Source organism: Microtus ochrogaster, unplaced genomic scaffold (assembly GCF_000317375.1).
Source record: "Microtus ochrogaster isolate Prairie Vole_2 unplaced genomic scaffold, MicOch1.0 UNK60, whole genome shotgun sequence".
Taxonomy (NCBI): Eukaryota; Metazoa; Chordata; class Mammalia; order Rodentia; family Cricetidae; genus Microtus; species Microtus ochrogaster.
Genome location: NW_004949158.1, coordinates 832,565 through 839,195, shown reverse-complemented (window position 1 = coordinate 839,195; position 6,631 = coordinate 832,565). Strand labels below are relative to the sequence as shown.

Here is a 6,631-nt window from a genome sequence, read left to right as displayed (position 1 = left end):
GGCTGGCCTCAAACTCACAGAGATCCGCCTGCCTCTGCCTCCCAAGTGCTGGGATTAAAGGCATGTGCCACCACCGCCTGGCAGAATAAATAAATCTTTAAAAGAAAAAGAAATAAATTAGCTTTATGTATATGTTTTTTCCTGCATGTATGTATGTTACCATGTACATGTCTGGTGCCTTTGGAGGCTAGGACATCAATCCTTCACCACCCCCCTCAGGACTGGAGTTATGGATGACGGTAACCACCCTGTGGATGCTGGGAAGCCACCCTGGGTCTTCTGCAAGATCAGCATGTACTGTGAACTGCTGTGCCATCTCTCCATGTATGCCGGGCTGGCCTAGAGCTAAGGGAAATCTGCCTCACTTGCTTTCTGAGTGCTGGGGTAAAGGTGTGTACATCCAGGCTTCAGTGGAGACTGAGGAGAGAGTGTTGGCTAGTGTTTCATCAACTTGGTACAAGGTATAGTGATCTGGGAACAAGGAACCAATCTCAACTGGGAAAACGCCTCCATCAGACTAGTCTGCAGGCAAGTCTGCAGGCAAGTCTGTGAGGCCGTCAATTTTTCTTGATTAGATTAATAAATGATGTGGGGAGGCCCCACCCACTGTGGAGTGGTGGTCCGGCAGGTGGTCTTGGGTTGCATAAGAAAGCAGACTGAGAAGCCAATCCAGTGAGCAACCTTCCTTCATAGTCTCCGCAACAGGTCCTGCTTCCTGGAACTCAGAGAGCAGCTAAAACAAACACAGTGGGCTTAGTTGAGAGTCTGCGAGCAAGTGCACAGAGGGGAGGAAGGGTGTCTTTGTATTTAAACATAAAACTCAGAGGCTGGACAGGTGGCTCGGTGGCTAAGAACACTGTTCTTCCAGAGGGCCTGAGTCCAGTTCCCAGCACAGTGTCACGCAACTCACGCCTGCCCGTCACTCCCGTTCCAGGGCACCCAGCACCACCATCAGGATTCCTGGGCAATTTCTGATGCATGACACACGTTCACATATATGTTCTCATACACAAACACATAAATAAAAATATGTTTTTAAAGAATATATCTCACCAGGCATGGCGGCACATGCCTATAATCCTAACACACAGCAGGCAGAAGCCGGAGGATCTCTGTGAGTTCAAGGGCAGCCTTGTCTACCTAGAGTGTTCCGGGATAGGCAGAGATGCATAGAGGGACACTGTCTTAGTGAGGGTAGAGTCGCCTCTCTCATTTCCTTATATCTTCAGAGAATAGTGTTTTCCACCTCCTGGCTTCAGGCTGGTCTATTTAAAGTTGTAAAACAGGATTTTTTTTTTCCTGGGCTATTAAAATGCCTCTGAGGTAAAGAAGCTTGCTGCACAGGCCTGACAACCTGAATTCAACTCCCTGATCCTATGGCAGAAGGATAGAACCAGCTCCCAAAAGCTACCCTCTGGTTTCCACATGCTTATGACATGTGTATACATGTACATGGTGATAAAATTTAGAAACAAACGCACACATAGAAAATCCCCACAGGGTTTTCTCCTGTCTTGGGAGGTCTCTGGCCTTGTCTGAGCAAGTTAAGTGTTTGCTGGCCACATCAGAAAAGGTATTGTTAACCATGGACCAAACCATTTGTGAAAGACGCTCTGTCTCAGAGGAAGCTGATATTGCTGTGTTACTATTTGCGTCTCAGGCAGTGCCTGGAAAATAGCTGACTGCCTAGGGCTTTCATTTCCCTTATTCCTGCCTCACAAGCCCTGGTAGAAGTAGAATAAAATGTCATTGGAACTACCCAAAGCTGGACAAGGTAGTGCACGTCTTCGATGCCAGGAGGCAGAGGCAGGTGGATCCCTGTGTGTTCTCAAGGCCGGCCTGGTCTACATAGTGAGTTCCAGGGCAGAAAGGGCTGTGTAAAGATTCTGTCTCAAAAGAAACAAACAAAACCAACAGTTCATTTTCAAAACTATAGTGTGCTTCCCCCCCCTTGTTTGTTAAACCAAGTTTTATTGATAAAATGGAATTCAGAATATCTTATTAGAAACCGCAGCAGGCCCAGCCAATCACGATAGGAAAAAAATGTGACAGTTTCCTACTGAGTGTAAGGGCTCATAAAGATGTGCAAAGAATCATTTCAACCCAAAATCGACACTCTCACAAACATACTGTGTCACCTGCTGTCACCTGCAGTGCTCTCGGCTGCTGGAGGGGCATTCTAGAGACAGGTGAGAAGAAGCGGCTGTGTGAACAAGCCAGCCCCTCACCAGAACACAGACAGCTTTTTTTTTTAAAGTATTTGTTTATTTATTATTTATACAATATTCTATCTGTGTGTATGTCTGCAGGCCAGAAGAGGGCACCAGACTTCATTACAGATGGTTGTGAGCCACCATGTGGTTGCCAGGAATTGAACTCAGGACCTTTGGAAGAGCAGGCAATGCTCTTAACCACTGAGCCATCTCTCCAGCCCCCCACAGACAGCTTTTTATAACTCCCTGGGTGTGCAGCTTTGGAAGCTTTTGGAATTCTTCATAACCATGTGCCCATATCGAGCTGTGGCTGCTGCTCTCCCTGTCCCACGACTCTATCTGCTGTGTCACACAACAAGCCAAACATTTCCTTTATCATTGTTCATAATTAAATATGAGCACTTCCTACAAGGACGACTATACTTTACCAAAAAACCAAAATCATACAACGAAAATTGCTGGAGCCTGATTTACAACATGAATTACAGTTTGAAATCACGTTTACATAAGTCTCGAATTTACAGTTAAAAACAATCCATTCTGGGCTAGCTGTTCCACCGCCCAAGTTCTCTGGTGTGGTCCCTCAGCCATGCCGGACCCCTTCCTTAAAGTTGATGGTGGATGTTCAAAGGCTCGGCAGAGTTGAGCTGTGCTCTCCTGTGGAGGCAAAGGTGAATCTGTGGCCAGATGAGCGGCTTCCCCACAGATCAGCAGCTGATGGGGCATCAGCATCGTCATTTTTGTAAGGATTCAGTCTATTGTAGAAGGCTTCAATTACATTCCACTTGCTTGCCAGTTCACCCCCGGTGGGAGGATGGGGATGGTCTCTCTGGCTAGTGTGGCTAATGTGTGCATAGTATGGGCTAAGTCAGGGATGCCCTCCCCTGCTTCTTTATGATTTCCTTTTTAAGGCTTTTTTTAAAAATTGATTTTATTGAGCTATAAATTTTTCTCTGTTCCCCTCCCTTTCTTTCCCTCCCCTCCCTTTCAACGCTTTCCCAAGGTCCCCATGCTCCCAATTTACTCAGGAGATCTTGTCTTTCTCTACTTCCCATGTAGATTAGATCTCTGTAAGCCTCTCTTAGTGTCCTCATTGTTGTCTAGGTTCTCTGGGATTGTGATTTGTAGGCTGGTTTTCTTTGCTTTATGTTTAAAAACCACTTATGAGTGAGTACATATGATATTTGTCTTTCTGGGTCTGGGTTACCTCACTCAATATGATGTTTCTAGAACCATCCATTTGCCCACAAATTTCAAGATGTCATTATTTTTTTCTGCTGTATAGTCTTCCACAAAAGAAAATGTACTATGTTTTCCTTATCCATTCTTGGGTCAAGAGGCATTTTGGTTGTTTCCAGGTTCTGCCTATGACAAACAATGCTGCTATGATCTCTGCATTCCAGGTACTTGTCCAGCTCTGCCTCCCTCTCCACAGCTTCTGCTGAGATGTTAGGTGTACTAGGAAAAGAGATTAAAATCACACTCACATCTCGACTTCTCTTATACAAACAGGTGTCGACTGCTTCACCGGAAACTTTCTCAAGGTCATCAGTGACTTCAAGTCTGGACAGAGCACTTCGTTTCCCGTGGCGACCCAGATACCATCACATGCAATAATGAACTGACCGTCCTCTTCAGACCTTCCAACATCATGGACTTCCGGCTCCGGTGAGACAAACTGCTCTGTGGGACCTTTTCCATGGACACATTTGTAATGGAAATCCCCAAAGGCCCTGACACAGCCAGAGAACCGTTTACACGCTGAATCATCACAGAGCCCCTGCATTCTGAATTCGTTCTTTTTCCAGCAGATTACTTGGTTTGTGGTCTTGTGCGAAGAAGTGAACTCTTTCCTCTTTCTACAGAGGAAATTTTTTTTTTTGAGACAGGGTTTCTCTGTGTAATTCTGCTGTCCTGGAAACACTCACTCACTATGTATGCCAGGCTGGTCTCATACTCGGAAAGATGCTCTGCCTCTGCCAAGATTAACGGCAAGAGCCGCCCCACCCAGCCCTCTGGAGTCTTCTTGCCTCCGCCTTCCCTGGCTAAGAGTCCCGGTGTGAGTCAGCACGCCTTCCTGGACTCTGAAGACCTCTGTTCCGTCCACATTACCGGATACTTTTGTTTCCTACAAGTTGTAGTCCAACCCCCACCTCTATCTATCTCAGCTAATGCAAACTCTGGTGCAATAAACACGGGAGTGGATGGCCTTGGTCACACCTGCCTTTAATCGCGCAAAGGGGGACCTCTGTGAGTTCGAGGCCAACCTAGTCTATATAGCAGTTTCCAGACAGAAAGGGCTACATAGAGAGACCCTGTTAAAATAAATAAATTGATAATTATGATGATGACGACATGGGGATGTGTAGGGCACAAAGATATTTGCCCGTTCTAAAGCTTTAGAATTACAGCTTCTGTGTCTCTGTCTACAGCGTATTGCAAATTAAGTTTTGCGCAATATACCGACTGTGGAACTAGGGTTGGGGGTTTGTCTTCTTTTGTTTTTTCCTCCCGTCTACTTGTGTTTAGTACTCCCAGCACTGTTTATTGGCACCCTCCCCCTTAATTCTGCTTCGGGGGACCTAAGTCATCTGAGAGCCCAAGGAAAGACGTTCTTACCTTGCTCTTACCCAGGAACCACAAGCCAGCCCAGAGCAAATCAGGTGTAAGACAAGCACCGCGCTCCTGAGGACTTCGGAGCCAACTGTACCTGCGCTATAAGTGCACTCCAGGACCCCGAACTGTCCTCCCTAGCTAAGAGTGCCATCAAGGAACTCTAGACTCTAAGCAGTGCAGCCTAGCTGTCCCGGGTTGAGTGGTCCCCGCAGGGGTGAAGGTAGCGGCACCAGGTGGGTTCCGCCGCCAGGGGGCGCTGCACGTCCAGTTACCTGAGGTCACAAGGCGTCCACACAACCAAGGTCCGGAGCGCAGCACAGATTCCAGTGCTTACCGCCTGCTGCAGAAGCTGAGACTCTCCGTCAGCCTCGTGGTGGGAGGACGCTCGCCCCTCCTGTCCCGGGGCAAAACAGAAGGGAAGAATCCCTGGGAGTGAATGGAAATGACGCTACAGTCTCAGAAGACGGCGTCCATGGACAGATATCCTCAAGCCAGCGACCCGGGACCCTTCGTCCTCTAAGTGCAAAAACGACCCTGCTTCCCACTCCCTGGACCTCTCAACCTGAGTCGTTGAGCATCTGCGCAAATCAAACATCCACTCCATCCCAATTCCACAGCTCCCTCCCCTCGGTTATTCCTTCTTATCTTCTAAAGAACTAACTAACCTTTACAATTGCAAACATTTTTTAATGGGCATTTAATTAGACTAATTATTGGAGGACCTTTCTGGAAAGATCATTTGTATGCAACTCAGGTTTTATAACACAAACGATTAAAACAGGCTCTCATTGTCACTCAGAGAGACAGAAACTGTAATAAATATTTTATTGTTAAATTTTACTAATATAAAACCGTCCCCATGCAGACATGGCAGCAGGCGATAAGGCCCTTCAGAGGTTCTAGAACTCTCTGAAGAGTTTGGGATCGCCTGTTCTGAAAACAGCTGCAACGCTTGCAAAGCAAGCAGCTCTAGCCTTAAAAATAGAAACTGAAAAATGTTTCTTTCTATAAAAAAAAAAAAAGACCTCTTTTTCCTTTGAGACAGGATTTACGGTGTAACCTAGTTGTATTACAAGGGTGTGCCACCACACCCAGTCCCCCCCCCCAAAAAAAGGAAAAAACCACTTTTCCATCTATAGAGAATGTCAGTGGTTAGTGAAGACGTGGGTTTTAAATCAGTTTCTACTTGTAACTAAAGACAGGAATGGAACTGCATACACAGGTATTTCCAATTCTACATCACAGAACCACTTTCAGTTGCTGGTATGGCCTCTCGTTACACTGTTGGAGGGTCCACTGACTTTGGTCTCTGTCTACTTTTTTTTAAAAAAAAATATGGAATGCGTCACAAATATGCGTGTCATCCTTGCCCAGGGCCATGCTAATCTTCTCTTTATTGTACCAATTCTAGCATATGCGCTGCCAAATACATTTAAAATTAAATTCAGGGTAGGTCTTTCTCCAAAGACAAACAAACTTAAGATCTGTGCACGTGGACCGCTGCTCCAATCAGCAACCATCAGGCAAATGCAAATCAAAGCCCATTCACACCCTCTAGACTAGCTGGTACCAGGGTGGGGATGAACTTGGCAATGGTAGAGAGTTTGCCAGGGATCGTGATTCTGGGTCTGAAAAAAATAAACAAAACAACAGAAAATATGTGTTTACTGCAGGAAAATTAGAACTCTTGAGCGTTGCTGCTGGAAAGCGAAGTGCTACAATCACTGTGCAAAATTATAGTGATTTTTGGAAGGGAAAAACAAAGAATTACTATGTGATCCAGCAATTCTACCTCTGGGCAT

General features: G+C 46.1%; 1 non-coding gene and 1 pseudogene across 1 annotated transcript; both read right to left on the bottom strand.

The window, feature by feature from the left end:
- Window positions 1-2,838: 2,838 nt before the first annotated feature.
- LOC101986728 lies at window positions 2,839-4,074 on the bottom strand (annotated as a pseudogene).
- A 2,084-nt stretch (window positions 4,075-6,158) lies between these two features.
- LOC113455541 lies at window positions 6,159-6,261 on the bottom strand. Its single transcript, XR_003376613.1, has one exon. It is a non-coding gene; the product is annotated as a U6 spliceosomal RNA (small nuclear RNA).
- Window positions 6,262-6,631: the final 370 nt, after the last annotated feature.